This window comes from Cryptomeria japonica, chromosome 7 (genome assembly GCF_030272615.1).
Source record: "Cryptomeria japonica chromosome 7, Sugi_1.0, whole genome shotgun sequence".
NCBI lineage: Eukaryota > Viridiplantae > Streptophyta > Pinopsida > Cupressales > Cupressaceae > Cryptomeria > Cryptomeria japonica.
The window spans coordinates 275108062-275125282 of record NC_081411.1 but is presented as its reverse complement, the minus strand read 5'-3'; positions in this window follow the sequence as shown (position 1 = coordinate 275125282).

Sequence of the window (17221 nt, the reverse complement as noted above, 5' to 3'; positions counted from 1 at the left end):
ATTTAGCTCAAAGGCTGTCAACTTGGCTATGATCTCAGCTCCTAAATAGCAGCAACCCTTATTGCATAGACCGACAACAGGGATCTCAGGACTTTACTTACCATAGTGGAATCTTCTATTTTGCCACCTGCACTCTTTATTTCTCCAACAACTGTTGAATGGTCTCTCCTTCAACCATTGTCATGTCTTCAAACTTTCCTCTCAATCTCTCTTCCTTAGCCTGTTTTACATGCTCATCACCACCATAGATATTTTCAAGAGCATCCCATACTTCTTTGGGATTTGCCTTGTCCTAAACATCAATAAACTCAATGTGAGATAGACTACTGATGAGGGCTTCCATGACTTGCCCATTTTCTTGTATCTCTCTCTTTTGGTCATCGGTGAGAGTACCGATAGGAACAACATATACATTTTCAACATAACTAGAGTGTTGAACACCCATTCTTTTGATGAATATCTTCATCCTGTCTTTCCATATACCAAAGTTTTCCTTGTTGAACTTTGGACCTTCCCTCTTCATCATTTGGCTAGGATCTTTTCCTCAAGCAGTTAAGCTTACAACATAGAGGACCTGGAGTGCTCTGATACCAATTGATAACTCAATGATGAACCACTAGTACCAAATTGGTACTGAGAGGGGAGGGTGAATTAGTATAGACACAAATACAGTCCAAAACTGGTTTGACAGCAAACACACACAATGACTGATAAACAGAGATACTGGTAAAACAAAGTGCAACTAGTAGCATCCAGTATAGCTCAATCAGTCATGAACCGATCACTCACTAAGATTTTCTCTTAGCTCAATACCACATTATCATAATATTCTCATGCATGAACTAGTAGACTTAACCATCAAATCTTCACAACAGTGAGTTCAATATGTTTTATAGACAGGCATAAAACATAGAAACTTCATGTGCATAACAGATAAAACAAAGCATCACAAGACAAAAGCATTTCACATGACACACATAATTTTCACGTGGAAACCCAACTGGGAAAAACCACGGTGGGGATGAATACCCACAAGCTACTTTTTGAACTCTTTAGAAGTCTGCTCTGTTAGGAGCCTTGTCCGATTAAGAAAATTACAATAGGTTCTGGTAGGAACCAATCCTGCTAGGGATCACCCAGTTAAGGGATACCCGGTTAAGGGTTAAACCTGGTAGGGTCACCTTGTTAGAGGATTTTAAGAACTCAATAGCTAAAGGGATCTCCTAAGCTTCTCTAGCTTCTCAGAACTCATTAGCTTTGAGTTACCCGGTTAAGGGATTTACAGCAAGTCGGTTAAGACCACCCGATTTAAGGGATTTTGAATCAAGCCAGTTAAGGCTACCCTGTTAGGGGATTTTGCAATTGTTGAAGTGGTTAGAGATCAATGGGTATTACAATGATTTGTTAACAACACTTAATACTAATACAGATCCATTTAGGCTCCTCTTTTCCTTCTACACATACACTTTGCAGGTATCTCTTCTCTCCTATGGTCTGGCAAGAATCTTGTATCACTTTCGTTGGATACACACTCACAACTTTTGCCAACAACTTCAGACAGAAACCTAACATCGACCTTATAGGGAACATACAAGTCGGTAGCAAAAACCTTAAACCCTAAACCTGTTAGGTTGAGCAATTCAAATGGTTCGATCCTGACCGTTGAAACATACTGCATTAAATGCACCACTCTTAAGTCAATCTCAAGACATTCTCCATCGTCCATTATCCACCGTTTTCAAGGTGGCTGATAACCCATCACGCGTTACCACCATTTGATAGACTTTGCACATTCCCAAGGTAGATAGGAATAGTCTTCTTCATGCAAGATCCTTCACGCGCACAGAGCTTACGTGGCAACATGATCTGTCCTCCATCATACTGCTAACTTGAGATACTCCAATCGGAAACCCCAAAGTGGAAGCTGCCTTACCAACCGGTAGTCACACAGACTTGAGATACTCCAATCGGAAACCCCAAAGTGGAAGCTGCCTTACCAACCGGTAGTCATACAGTGCTTCCATGTGTCAGTTCCCATAACTGCATGCCAATTCACTTTGAACAAATGTGTTGCTTCACTTTGGCACATACCAGTTCACACATATGCCAATATCTCTTTCTTCACTTATCTCATGTGTCGGTTCACACTATGTCTCATATTGACATCAATGACAACATACAATATCATTATGTCTTCATGCCAGTTTACATAAGGCTCATGCCGGTTCACATAATGCTCATGCCGGTTCACATAATGCCAACATTAAAGTCCACCTCGTTAAGGGATTTTGAGTTGCAATGGTTAGAAAGAAATAGGAAGTTGATCTACTTGATTAGCTACTAATAGCTTGATCAGATCACAATGATATTCATACTTTGTCTGCACTGGTTGTGTCTTCTCTGCACTACATCAGTCCTCTGCTCATACCCTCGGGTCTGCACTTTGCCACTCTACTTCACACACACTCTATTCTGCTAAATCATTTAGCACTTCCTCACTCTTCACTTTTCACTTTGGATTGCCCCTCATAGTATTTGCACTTTGCAATTTTTTTAATCAAAACATTTTGTATGAACTCAAAACACTTTATACACTCTTTGTCATTACCTTGAAGTGTTTCCTTAACCAATGCAATCACAGATCTTGGTAGATTTCAAATTCAAATCTTCTCACTCTTTCTCTGCTCACCCTAGAACAATTTCACCAACTACTCATCCAAATCTGCCACTGCATCCCCCAAAAATAGCAACTTCGGGGTTGAGTTCAATATTTTAAATGCGAACTAAAAAATCCGCAAGTAATCATCACTTAACTGCATGATGACTAAGGTTGACTTCACCAACCTTAGTTTGGCATTGACACAAACTCACCAACTCACCTTTTCCCATTGCAACTGTGTAACCAATCACGACTCCAAGATTTATGATGACCACCTATCTTCCTTCTGCTTCATCGGTCTACCACTGCGCTTTGGTCTATTGGTATACCACTATCCTCTCCACTATCAATTCATCCTTTGATACAGGTTGGTAGTACTTCCATCAAGCCTCTTTTCTTGTTTTCCAATGAGGTTCCGGTTTGCATAGGACCTCAAGCCTTCTTGCCTAAGTCACCTTCTGTGACTTCATCATCATCAAAATAGACAACTTGATGATCTGACCTTAACACCGATCTTCTTGAATGGAAGACCGGTTAGCTTAGTTTGTCTTCCCTTGAGCCGATTGAACCTTGATCATCTATCTCTGATGTTGTTTACATGTTGTTTGCAATCCATCACCTTTGCTACAGAGATATACCACTCTACCAGTTAGTGTTAGTCATCAATGACAAATCTCAGCTAATATACCGGTTCACTGGATTAATTGGTTTTGTTAATATCAGTAATGCCAAAAATATCCCCCTTTGTCATTGATGGAACCACTTTAAAATCTGTCTTATCAGTTGCTCTTGCATGTACTTTCTTCAATTCTTTCTTTGTCTCTGTATCGGTCATTACTTCTGCTCTAAGTAATGAGTATCTCCCCCGAACATGGGCAATACAATGTTTCCAAGAAACCACTCAAACCACTTCTAGCAACCCTCTGCTTCAAAAACTTCTTCTCAACACTATTTACCAATACTCAAACACTATAATAATCTCCCCCTTTGACAACAATGCCAAAGATGTATTTTAGTACACTTACAAGACTGTTCCCTCTATCCAGAGTAGTCCACACTTATCAATCTAGTCTTAGAAATTTTTCATAAATAAATCATACCAAATTGATGTAGATCCCTTTTTTGCATACTTTAATGCAAGTAGGTGTATCACCCCTCGCTTACCTCTGAGGTATTCAAAGGTGTCCTTTTGTAGTGGCTCGATGAACATATTATCCACATGTTCTTTTGTTGGTATATACTCCAACCTCACTTCCTTGTCTTGAACCTGTTCCCTGAGGTAGTGGTATTTGATAGCTATATGCTTTGTCTTGGAATGCATCACCAGATTCTTGGATACGTTGATAGCAATGGTGTTGTCACAGTGAATCACCATAGGTTCAGTCATCTTTTCTTGGATACCATCCAATAATTGCTTGATCCATACTACCTATGTATAGTTGATTGGAGCAGCCACATACTTTGCCTCAGATGTGGATTGAGAGATGTAATTTTCTTTCTTTCTTGCCCATGACATAATCCTATCTCCAAGAAATTAAAGAATGCACCTCTACTAGTGCTCTTTTTATCATCAATGTTCCCTGCCCAATCTACATTGGTGAAGACTCTTAAGTTGAAATCTCCCATATGTGGATACAAGAGACCATACTCATTAGTCCCCTTAAGGTATCTAAATAATCTCTTAACCACCACCATATGAGTCTCTTTTGGATTTTCAAAAAATCTGGCAACCAAGCCAACTACTTGTGCTATATCTGGTCTACTATGTACCACATACTGCAACTTACCGATCATGGATCAGTAAAGTGTCTCATTGACTTCATTAGACTCATCAATTTTGGAGATCTTGCAACCTGTAACCATTGGAGTTCCAATAGGTTTGGAATCTTCCATTCCAAAAGTCTTCAAGATTTCCCTTATGTACTTGGTCTCGCTAATGAATATACCATTCTTTAGTTGAGATACTTGTAGACTGATGAAGAATTTTATTTCACCGATCATGGACATTTCAAATTCTTACTTCATTTCATTTGCAAAACCTTTTCTCATCTCATCATCTCCCCCAAAGATGATGTCATCCATGAAAATTTCTGTAATCAGATGTTTTCCTTCTTCTCCATTTTTTAGGTACAATTTACTATTGTCACTGGTTCTTATGAACCCTATTCTTAATAGATATGAGTGCAGCCTCTCATACCAAGCTCTTGGTGCTTGTTTTAGCCCATATAGATCCTTCTTTAGCTTGCATACCATATCTCTTCCATCTTCTAATACAAACCCTTCTGGTTGCTCTATGTACACTTCTTCCTCTAAAACTCCATTCAAGAATGCCGATTTTACATCCATTTGGTAAACTTTGAACTTCTTGTAGGGAGCATAACCAAGCAAGATTCTAACCCCTTCTAGCTTGGCCACTAGTGCAAAGGTTTCTCCATAATCCAAACCTTTTTCTTGAGCATACCCTTTGCAGACTAACCTTGCTTTGTTTCTTACTACTTGACCGGTTTCATCCACTTTGTTTCTAAACACCCATTTGGTGCCTATCACATTTTTGTTCTCTGGTCTGGGCACAAGAGTCCAAGTTTCATTTTCTCAATCTACTCTAGTTCGTCCTCCATGGATTTGATCCAGTCTTCATCCTTTAGAGCCTCTTTTGTTTTCTTTGGGCTCAATTTTGGAGACTAGACAGGCATTCTCTCTTGCTCTTCTTGTAGTCAATACTCCTACATCTTTGTCACCAATGATATTTTCAGCAGAGTGATTATTTCTGACATACCTTTCTAGTACCAATTCATTTCTTGGAGCTTCTTCTACCAGTTTGTAGGTTCTACTTCACATGCTTCCTGATTTGTCACTACAACACGATTCTCTTCAGAAGGTTCGACTAGTACAGTGTACTCGAATCCTTGATAATCCTCTGGTTCACTCTTGCTATCTAGTTCATTTTTCTCAGAGAAAGCATCCACTCTGACATTGGAACTCTCCACAATCTTACATGTCCTTTTGTTCAAACACTGATATGCTTTACTCTTTATGGAGTAACCTAAGAGAGTTCCTTCATCACTCTTGGGATCAAACTTTCCAGAGTTCTCATCCCTCTTATATAGTACCTACTTCCAAATACTTTGAAATAGCTCACATTGGGTGAGTATCCACACCATAATTTATAGGGAGCTTTATTTTTCCCTTTCTTCACCTGTATTTGGTTCAAGGTATACACAACAGTGCTTACTGCTTCTCTCCAGAAGACATGTGGAATATCCTTCTGTATCATCAGAGTCCTTGAACAATCAATCAGAGTTTTGTTCCTTCTTTCAACAACCCCATTCTGCTGAGGTGTTCTGGGTGCAGACATATGTCTCATAATCCCCTGAGTAATTCATGAACTCTTGAGAGGTGAACTCTCCTCTATCTAATCTCAAACGTTTCAAACTCTTACTGGTTCCTCTCTCCACTCGAGCCTTGAAGACCTTAAACATGTGAAAGGCTTCAAATTTTTCTTTCAAGAACATAGCTCACATTATTCTTGAGAAATCATCTACAAACAACATGAAATATCGGTCCCCATAGAAACTCTTGGTCCTCATAGGACCACACAATACCATATGAACTAAGTCCAGGACATTCTCAGATGAATAAGATTTTCTGTTGAAACTAGACCCAGTCAACTTTCCTAGTTGGCATTCTTTGCATATAGCATTTTCAAGTTTCATAATATCAGGCATAACTCTGACAGACTTCATTTTATTGACTTTTTCTATTATATCAAAGTTAACATGACACAGTCTTTTGTGCCACAACCAAGTATCTTCTACCTTTTCCATTAGACAACTACCTGCAGTGGTGTCTAGGTGAAACAAATTACCTCTAGATTGTTTATCGGTAGCAATCAGACTTCCTGATTTATTATTTATTTTGTATATTCCTTCATTGAATTCTAATCGATAACCCTTATTGTTAAGTTGTGCAACACTTAACAGACTATATTTTAGCCCTTCTGCCCAATAAACATCTTCACAATTTGTTTTATCATTTAGGGCTATAGATCCCTTACCTTTTACTGCACAACGAGCATCATTACCAAATCTCATTGTTCCTCTATTACAGTCCTCCATGTTGAGGAATTTGTTTCTATAACCGGCCATGTGGTGAGTGCAACCACTATCAATTACCCAGTCTCCACACTAGTTTGAACTAGAGATCAGTGTCATATCACTTTCCTCTATGTTATCTTCCTTTACCATTACAAATGCAATTCCATCTCCATCAGATCCTTCTAATTCTTCATCGGTAACTCCTTCTACAAGATAGCACTCCTTCTTTCTCTTGTCTTTGTAGCTTCTAAAATTATCCTTCCTATCATTGTCAAGACATCTGGATGCAATACAACCTATTCTATTGCAAGAGAAACACTTCAAGGGAAGTTTACATTTATACTTTCCTTTTCCTCTTGGTAGCCTTCTTGCTAATAGAGCTTCAATGTCATCTTGTTCCTATTCTTTAGATAACAGGTTGTCACATTCATGAGAATGAGCGGTTCTTATAGTAGAACTATTTCCGGTTTCTTTTATTCTCCTTGTTGGTGTAGGTATCATGGAAGCTTTGAAGGCAACATCAATCTTTGGTACACTGTTATCATAGTTTCTTAGTTCAAAGGTAGTCAACTTACTGATCAGTGAGTCAAGTGAAACACTAACTGTTCCCTATTAGTGTAGGTTTTTTTATTTTCCTTATGTTAGGGGGTATTTATTTTTCCTACACATATATTATTAAGCTTGCTTAGGTTATTAGGTGTGGTTAATATGAGGACACGTGGCGGAATACATTAGCTACATGTGTAACTCTCCACCTCACATGGGTAGTTGAGTTACACACCCTCTTTTGGCTTGTTGTGCCACCTCTCATAACCACTATTTTGTCATTTCCTAAGTGGGTTATGGGGTAGTTGGGTTTCTCACCCTCTTTTGGCCTTATGTGCCACCTCTTATAACTCCTTTTTTGTTTTCATGTAAGGAGGTTATGCCACATGTTTTGGCATTTACCAAGTAGGTAAAAACCTCCCACCTTTTATGGGGTAGTAGGTAAAACCTCCCACTTTTTATGGAGGTGGAAGTTAATGCACCTCTTGGTTGTATATGCTATTATTTTTCTATATAATAAGCAATATACTCTCACCTTCACAAGTTAAGTGATAGGTCGGTGAGAGTCTTCTCTAAATTCTCTTCTTTATCTCTATTTTTCTCTCATATCAGATTTATCTTCATTCAGCTATTTTGATCTTCGATCATTCGTTGCTTGGAGTTGCATGTGATCTATGACCGACATCAGATCATATCTACCCTTCTTTTTTAGATATTGCAGGTTGAATCAGCTGCATGTTTTTTTCCCTTCCATAGATCATATCTTTCTTTTCACAACTCTATTTTTAAAAAATGAATAGTTGTTGGAAAGGTATTAAGATACATTGAGCAGCTATAAGGCTAATTTTTTCAGATTTTGTGTTAAATTTATATGTATTTAAACTTTCTATTTTGGCCATTAAAGCCTTAGAAAGCATTGTAATCTGATAAAAGCCTTGTAAATGCACTAATTATAAAGTGCCAACCTTGTAATATTTGGGGGGGGTGATTTCAAAGACTAGTGAAAAGGGGGGGTGTCTCTTGTGTCTTCTTTCTTGCACTCTTCTTGACTCTTTGCAATCTTCTTTTCTGCTATCATGGATGCATCTACAGTTCCACTTTTAACACCATATAATTACTTTGAATGGAAATCTAAGATGATAATATATCTGAAAAGACATGGATATCATCGTGTTACTATGGGACTTGAAACTAAACCTCAAGATGCTGCAGAAAAGATTAAATGGTTTAATAAATGTGATGAAGCTTTTGGTACATTGTGCATGTCAGTCTCTCCTGACCTTCTTTTTCACATTGAATCTGCTACTACACCAAATGCAGTATGGACTACTTTGGGAAACCTCTTTGGTAAGTAGGATGAACTAAGAGGTCATCAATTGGAGAATGAACTCATAGGGTTGAATCCAACCAATTTTGATACTATACAAGACTTCTTCACTAAACTTAAGTCTATAAGATTGCAATTGGAACAGTGTGGAACTAAGAAAGATGATAAGCAACTGATCTTGAGTATTCTTTCTAAGCTTGGTCCTAACTATTCAGTGTTTGTTTCTACATTCTATGCTACCAAATGTGCCCTAGGTACCACATTCAAAATGCCTTCTTTAGATGATTTTGCTACAGAACTCACTAGGGAGCAGGACAAATTGGTTCAAATGGGTACAATAAAGCCCTCTAAGTCACATGCCTTAGTTGTAAATCAAGGCACAAAAGAACAGAAAGGGTCTAGTAAGCAAGATAAGAAACAAAAGAACCAAGGAGAGAAGAAGAAAGATCAGAAATCTGCTACTTCAAAAGCAGACAATGAGACCTCTTCATCAAAAGGTGAACAACCTAAGAAGGAGAAGGTCAAGTGTTCTTATTGTAAGAGGCTTGATCATGATGAACATAAGTGTTTAAGGAAACAAATTGATCACCTTTCAAATCTTCTTGAAAAGAATAATATCAAGGTTCCTGATTCAGTCAAACAGAGTTCATCAGAAGGATCTTCTAAGGACATAGATAAGAGTAAGGGGAAAGGAAAGGGTAAGGCCCTAGTTGCTATTGCTTCACAACCAAATTCTTGGATAATTGACTCAGGTGCTTCACACCACATGGCTTCTTCAGAAGATGATTTCACATCTTTAGAGCCATGTTCTATGCCTTCCATCCTAATGGGTGATGACACTCCTGTTGAAGTGCATGGGAGAGGGTCTATTGATGTGGGTGAAGGAACATTTCAAGATGTCCTTTGTGTTCCATCTTTATCAACTAATCTCCCATCTGTTTATCAGATCACTCACACTGGTTTTGGCAAGCGAGTTGAGTTCACACCAGATGCAGTGGTAATCAGCGAAATGCATAATGGGTCTACTGTTGCTGTGGGAAAAGAAGATCATCATTCTAGATTATATCAGTTTTCTCACTTTGTTCCTGACTCTCCTTCGACAGTTTTACTCACTCATGCAGATGAGGTGAGTTGTTTGTGGCATCAATGGTTTGGCCACTTGAACTACCGTTACTTGCAACAACTCAGTCAACAAGAAATGGTTTCAGGGTTGCCTTCTATTCGATTTTCTGATGGAGTTTGCCAAGGGTGCATTCTTGGTAAGCATCCAGAGGAGAAGTATGATAAAGGTAAAGCTTGGAGAGCTACACAACTATTGGAGTTGGTACATAGTGACTTGGCAGGACCATTTCCACAACCATCTTTCAGCAAGGCTAGATATGTCTTGACATTTATTGATGACTTTTCCAGATATACATGGGTTTACTTTCTCAAACAAAAGTCTGAAGTCTTTGAAAATTTTCTAGATTTCAAAGCTTTTGCAGAGAAACAATCTGGGAAGTTCATCAAGATTCTGTGTACAGATAATGGGGGTGAATATGTTAATAATCAGTTTGAACAGTTTTGTGCTTCAGAAGGTATCAACATGCAGCACACAGTTCCATACAGTCCTCAGCAAAATGGTGTAGCAGAACGAAAGAATAGGTCCTTGAAGGAGATGGCTAATTGTATGATTCACTCCAAGTCTTTGGCACCTCAGTATTGGGCAGAGGCCATTAACTGTGCGTGTTACATCCAGAACTGAGTTCCTCATAAAGCTGTGAAGGGGGTAACTCCCTTTCAAGCTTGGACTGGTCGAAAACCCATAGTTAAACACTTTAGAGTGTTTGGTTCTCTTGCATGGGCCCACATTCCAGCTAAAAAATGCAAGGCTATGGATCCGCAGAGTAAGCCTTGCATATTTGTTGGATATCTAGATGATGTCAAAGGGTATAGGCTTCTCCATCCCACTACTCATGAGTTGTTCATTGAGAGGAGTGTTCATTTTGAGGAGAGTTCTTCTAGTTCTTCTCATACCACCTCTCCATCCACTATCACATTGGAGAAATTGCATTATGATGACAGTTCTTCAGAGGATCTTAATCCTCCTAATCTTGATGAGGAGTCTTCTTCCTCTACTTCAGATGGTGACAGCGATGATGAGGATTCACATTCCTCTCATAGTCATCATTCAGAGGCTGATGATTCTCCCCCAGACTCTCCAGCCTCAGTGCCTCTTTGGGCTCGACAAACATTTGAGTCAGCAGGAGATTGGCTTGGTGATCCATTAGATACTAGAAGAATAAGGTCACAATTTCAGCAAGCTCCACATCTCTTCATTGCTTTAGCTTCTGATCCACAGTCCTTTCGAGAAGCTTTAGGTGTTCCTGAATGGGATGCTGCAATGCAAGAAGAGTTCAATTCCTTGGAAAGGAATCACACATGGGATTTAGTTCCTCTTCCTAAGGGAAGGAAACTTGTTCGATGCAAGTGGATCTATCGAACAAAATTTGCAGCGGATGGGTCGGTTGATAAGTATAAGGCTCGCTTGGTAGCAAAAGGTTTTTCCCAAGTTCCAGGGGTTGATTACTCTGAGACTTTTGCTCCAATTGCTAAGATGAATTCCATCCGACTTGTTCTTGCTATAGCTACAGCCCATCGTTGGGAAGTTCATCAGATGGATGTGAAGAGTGCATTTCTTCATGGTGACCTTCAGGAGGAAATCTACATGGAGCAACCACAGGGGTTTGTTTAGGATCCTTCATTTGTGTGTCGACTTCGAAAGTCTCTCTATGGCCTTAAACAGGCTCCTCGAGCTTGGTATGCCAAGATGGACTCATTCCTTCTGACAGTTGGTTTCACTTGGTGCCATTCTGATCCGAACATATACATTCTACAACAGGATGAAACTCTCACATTTTTGGTTCTCTATGTTGATGACTTGTTACTCACAGGGAGTCACTCATCCACCATCAAAGCAGTGAAAATTGCACTACATGATAGATTTTTGATGTCAGACTTGGGTCTTCTGCATTACTTCTTGGGAATTGAGATCACTCAATCATCTTCAGGAATCTTCCTTGGACAACCCAAGTATGCACTTGATATGCTCTCTAGATTTCACGTGGCTGAATGTAAGCCTGCACCTACTCCATTTTTGTCAGGAGTCAAACTTGAGGCTAAGTGCTCTTCACCCTTGGTTGATGGCACCTTATATCGATAGCTTGTTGGAAGCCTCATTTATTTGACTCATACGAGACCCGACATTTCTTATGCTGTGGGCATGGTCTCTAGATTCATGCAGGAGCCACATGAGTTGCATTGGAAAGCAACTAAGCGAATCCTCCACTACATTCAGGGTACTCACAATTATGGAATTCAGTATGTAGCAGGTGTGGATATTGACTTGGTAGGATATACGGATTCAGATTGGGCAGGTGATTCTCAGGATCGCAAGTCTACTTCTAGGTATTGCTTCTCACTTGGTTCTGGTCCAGTTTGTTGGTCGAGCAAGAAGTAGTCTGCAATTGCTCTTTCATCGACAGAGGCCGAGTATCGAGGGGCAGTCAATGCCACCACTGAGGCTATTTGGCTTCAGAATATTCTTACTGAGTTTGGTATTCCAGTTAGAAAGCCTACCATCATCTTTTGTGATAATCAGAGTGCTATACAGATCTCAAAAAATCCAGTTCATCATCAGAGGACGAAACACATTGAGATACATATGCACTATATTCGGGAGCTCATTCAGGAAGGCATCATTGATCTTAAGTATTGTTCTACATCAGAGCAAACTGCGGACATCTTCACCAAACCTTTCACTGAAAGCAAGTTCCTTCATTTGCAATCTTTTCTTGGGATGCAAAAGGTGTCTACTTTAGGAGGGGCTTCTTAGTCCTTCATTCTTTCTCTCTCTATTTAGGGGGGGTCTATTCCTCTTTTGTCGGGACCCATCTTTTCACCCACCTAAGCTACGCTTAAGGGGGGGTGTTAGTGTAGGTTTTTTTATTTTCCTTATGTTAGGGGGTATTTATTTTTCCTACACATATATTATTAAGCTTGCTTAGGTTATTAGGTGTGGTTAATATGAGGACACGTGGCGGAATACATTAGCTACATGTGTAACTCTCCACCTCACATGGGTAGTTGAGTTACACACCCTCTTTTGGCTTGTTGTGCCACCTCTCATAACCACTATTTTGTCATTTCCTAAGTGGGTTATGGGGTAGTTGGGTTTCTCACCCTCTTTTGGCCTTATGTGCCACCTCTTATAACTCCTTTTTTGTTTTCATGTAAGGAGGTTATGCCACATGTTTTGGCATTTACCAAGTAGGTAAAAACCTCCCACCTTTTATGGGGTAGTAGGTAAAACCTCCCACTTTTTATGGAGGTGGGAGTTAATGCACCTCTTGGTTGTATATGCTATTATTTTTCTATATAATAAGCAATATACTCTCACCTTCACAAGTTAAGTGATAGCTCGGTGAGAGTCTTCTCTAAATTCTCTTCTTTATCTCTATTTTTCTCTCATATCAGATTTATCTTCATTCAGCTATTTTGATCTTCGATCATCCGTTGCTTGGAGTTGCATGTGATCTATGACCGACATCAGATCCTGGCTCAATTCTTGCTTCTCACAGAATTTAACATTCCCAAGGATCTAAGTTCCTAAATTGCAGAAACCCTTATGGTATATTTTGGTAGCAAGGCTCTCAAGATTTTGCTGACCACATCATCTTCTTCAAGCTTTCCTCTAGCACTTCTGATGGAATTTTCTACATCCTTTATTATTTTTCTATATTGTTCTATATTTTTTCCTTCTTTCATCCTCATCTCATCAAAATTGCCTCTTAAGTTTTCCACCTTAGGCTTCTGAACATGAGGATCTCCTCCATAAATAGTCTTTAGCTTATTCCATATTTCATAAGCTATTTTGAGATCTTGAACCTCAACATACTCATTATTAGATATGGTGCTAGCAATCAGATCCATAGTTGCAGTGTTGTCTTGCATTTCTTTAATCTAATTTGCAGTGAGAACCCCTGTAGGTTCATTGTAGTCTATGATTACATGATTCCAATATTGATCTCCTAGGGTTCTTAGGCGGAGCTTCATTCTACCACACCACAAGGTGTAATTTTCCTTAGAGAACTTAGGGCCCTCCTTTCGCATCATCTTGGATCTTTCCTTAAGCTATTAAGCTCTTCTGAATCTAAGGACCAAGGCTCTCATACCAATTGTTAGTCCCAACCATTGCTGAGAGGGGAGGGATGAATCAAAACTTTACCCTTTTACTAAATTAAAGCCTTTTTAATTAAATCTGCACTAACTTAATATTCATCAATACAAACAATTATTTGCAAGAGAACATGCATGCATGAAAAGATACACAATAACACCAAGATTTATCTGGTGGAAACCCAAATGGGAGAAAACCACGGTGTGAGTAGAAACTCACAAAATTTGCACTCTTCTGGAGTATGTCCAGTGAGGAGCCATCCTTGTTATGAGATTACAAAGACACTGTTAGGTGCCACCCGATTAAGGTATTTTATAGAAGGCATGTTAGTGCCTTTACCTTGTTAGAGGTAGCCTTGTTAAAGGACTTACGATCATCAATTAAGATGTCACCCGGTTAAGGGATTTTACAAAGGGACCTGTTAAAGTCCACCTGATTAAGGGATTTTGAGTTGCAATGATTAGAAAGAAACACGGAGTTGATCTGCAGGAATAGATACTAATAGCTTGATCATATCACAATGAAATTCATACTTTGTCTACACCGATTGTGTTTGCTCTGCACTACACTAGTCCTCTGCTCATACCCTCGGTTCTGCACTCTGTCGGTCTACTTCACACACACTCTGTTCTGCTAAATCATTTGGCACTTCCTCACTGTTCACTCTGCACTTTGGATCGCCTCTCACAGGATTTGCACTTTGCAAATTTTTTGATGAAAATATTTTCTATGAACTCAAACTTTACACAATCTCTGTCATCACCTTCAGGTGTGTCTTTAATCAATGCAATCACAGATCTTGGTAGATTTCAAATTCCAATCTTCCCGCTCTTTCTTTGCATGCCCTGCAACAATTTCACCAGCTACTCATCCAAATCTACCACTGCATCTCCCAAAAATATCAACTTCTGGGTTGAGTTCAGTCTTTTAAATGCTAACCAAAAAATCTGCAAGTAATCATGGCTTAACTACATGATGACTGAGGTTGACTTCACCAGCCTTTAATTTGGCATTGACACAAACTCACCAACTCACCTTTTCCCATCACAATTGTGTAACCGATCACTGCTCCGAGATTTACGGTGACCTCCTATCTTCGTTCTGCTTCACTGGTCTACCACTGCGCTCTGCTCTACTGATATACCACTACGCTCTCCACTGCCGATTCATCCTTTGATACTAGTTTGCAGTACTTCCATCAAGCCTCTTTTCTTGTTTGCCAATGAGGTTCCGATTTGCATAGGACCTTAAGCCTTCTTGCCTAAGTCACCTTCTGTGACTTCATCATAATCAAAATAGCCAACTTGAAGATCTGACCTTAACACCGATCTTCTTGAATGACAGACCGATTAGCTTAGTCTATCTTCCCTTGAGCCGATTGAACCTTGATCATCTATCTCTGATGTTGCTTCCATGTTTTTTGCAAGCCATCACCTTTGCTACTGAGATACACTACTCCACCAATCAGTGTTAATCATCAATGATAAATCTCAGCTAATATAGTGGTTCACTGGATTAACTGGTTTTTTCAATATCAGTAATACCAACACATCTACCATTGAATTTGTGAGCATTGAGTTCTCTAGTTCCAGTTGTTCTGATCATTCTGCATACTGGATGTCTCATCTTCATTTGCAATACCGAAGCTCTGACCTTGTTCAAATCCAAGTCCTCTAGAGTCTCTATTTTGCCTTTGGCTCTCCAATAATTCACTAAGTTGTGCTGAACTAGCCTTGAATTTTTCCTTATACTCATTTGCAATAGTCAGATCATCTCTTAGGATTATCATATGCCTTTCAAGTTCTTGTTCATTGTTTTGAAATTGCACTAATTATGTTCTCAACTCATCATTTTCATGAGCCAACCTAATGCATTCTCCAAATCTATCCTTCAATGATCTACAAAGGTCTTCCTCATTTTTCTTTTTGTCTTCAATTTCTTTTTCCATCCTCATGGTTAGGGTTTGCGTTTCATTTTTCATAACTCCATTTTCTTGATTCAACTTCTAACATAGGTTCTTCAAAGTATCCTTTTCTTCATTATTTTGATCTTGCAATTGTTCACATAGTTCCTTCATTTTGGCTCAAGCATTAGATATCTTTTTCTTGCAGATTGATAATGGATTCTTTTGCAGATCTAAGTTCATCTTCCAGCTTTATGTTCTTAAAATTTTCAGCTTCAAAATCTTCAAGAGCAACTTCAAGCTGCTACCTCAAACACATCTCTATGGATTCCAGATTCAGGATTTCCCTCAAGCTGTTAGGCTTCCTTCAAGGCACAAGGCTCTGATACCAATTGTTAGAATCTAAGAACACTGAGAGGGGGGGGGCATGAATCAGTGTTCTACCGGAATATAAGATTTTAGCCTTATCAAAGCATTCATTCATCAACCGGTAAACATAAATACATATAACTGAAACAATTAATGCATCACATAAATGAACATAACATGGAGAATTTATACATGGAAAACCTCAATGAGGAAAAACCACGGTGGGATTTCTGACCCACAATATCAATTCATTGGCCATATGAAGAGATATTACATATAATAGGGGCCTACACATGCAGGAATGCACACTGCCTAGAGCACACTGCTCATCACCAAGAGTCTCGCTAACTAAAATAACTTTCTGATACAAAAATGCAAAACTAAACTCATACAATGCATCTGCTATGCTTGATTGAGTTCCAATTAATTCTCTGACTGTTCTGGTTCTTAAACCCTAAACCCTTGTTGGAATAACATACACCTTATGAGTACCTTAAAAATCATCTACTGGTCATTACAGAATATTGCTTTCACATACAAATGATATAGCATACATAAACTTTGCATTTAAGATCTTATCTCGAATGTTGTTTTGAAAATGATCTAATAGACTGACTTATATACCCTTACAAACATTTATCCCATATGTTGGCTTACATAAAAAATGATAATACATGTCGGCTCATTACAAATACATATGAATTATAAAATGATTTGTCAGATCTCCTAGTGATGTCAACTTCTCATACTAGTACCTAGTTTGTCGGTTACCTTTGAAATCCTTGATGCCGATGAAGTGTCTACCAGATGTTAATGTGAACCAAAATATGTTTCCATCAATGACAACATAAGAAATCGAATGAGTATCAATTTCCAATAGATCATTCAATGTGTTTTTGGAAGTCCGATGTTCCTTACCTGGTCTAGAAGTGATTCTATTATCTTTGGTGACTACTCTAATAAACTATATTATGATTTGAAATGTATGCTTGTGTTGAATATACTTCAGATGATTGTCTAGATAAAATGTTACTACTCTTAAGGTGTTGTAATTCTTTTATGGTAGACCACTTATTCTATTTTTGGGTTCAGGTTAAGACATTTT